Raw genomic sequence first — 1,077 nt, 5'->3', positions numbered from 1 at the left:
CCCCCCCCCTCTTCTTCCTGTGTTGTTTCTGTGAGGGTGGTTGGTGTGGTTTGCTTCTTCTTTCATTTTTTAACGTCTATCGTCCTTATCTCTCCTCCTTTTTGTGTTTGTTACTCTCTTGTAACGCCTCTATTCTTCGACACATAATATATTACTTTATTGTGTTGCAAGTGCCGTAAAACACTTACTAAAACTAAATACTTCTATTGTCCTTGTTTCTTCTCCTTTTGTGTGTTTGTTGCTGAGCTCTCTAATTTTCGTCACTTATATGACCTAATTGTGTTACAAGTGCCGTAGAACTTTTGTTAAGATCAAAACAAACAACAGTTTACTTTTACTCTGAGATCTATACGCACGTTATTATGTTGCCTGGGCTCTGTCTTGTTTCCCCCAACACTTCCTCGTTGGTGAGTGACCCTGTATGTCCATCTGACCCCCAGAGGTCACTCACTCTCTGCGTGTGACAAGCACACTGTCAGTGACTCACGCAACACCACGTGGGTGGTTGGCGGGAGCTCTGGTGTGGTTTGCACCTTCTTTCCTATCAAACGTCTATCGTTCTTTTCTCTCCTCCTTCTTATTTTGTGTTTGTTACTCTCTTGTACTTACTTTTCTTCATCCGTCCTCTTGTACCTCTAGGGCGTCGAGCGGAGAAAGAGCTTCCTGTCTCTGGCAAGTTTGAATGCCTGGCTGGGTGGGATATTGTTTGTTACTCTCTTGTAACACCTCTAATCTTCGGCACTTGTATGACCTTATTGTGCGGCAAGTTTCGTAAAACTCTTACTAAGACTAAGACTGATTTGTGTCGCCGCTTTCTTAATCCTATTTCTACATCTATTTCCTTTTGTCCTGTCCTTTCCTACAGCTCTTCATTTCTTATTCTATCCCCCTGCCTCCTTCTTAGAATACTCCTCGTACATCTGTTGATGCAAGTCTTGAGACACAATATTGTGTGTTGTGCTTGCTTGGGACATCCTAAACACACGTGATCACGTGATCCTGATGTTACTTCGTGTGAACGAAAGCTGTTATCTGATCTCTCTCTCTCTCTCTCTCTCTCTCTCTCTCTCTCTCTCT

Source organism: Aplysia californica, unplaced genomic scaffold, assembly GCF_000002075.1.
Source record: "Aplysia californica isolate F4 #8 unplaced genomic scaffold, AplCal3.0 scaffold00134, whole genome shotgun sequence".
NCBI classification, from domain to species: domain Eukaryota; kingdom Metazoa; phylum Mollusca; class Gastropoda; order Aplysiida; family Aplysiidae; genus Aplysia; species Aplysia californica.
Note: the sequence above shows the minus strand (reverse complement) of the source record.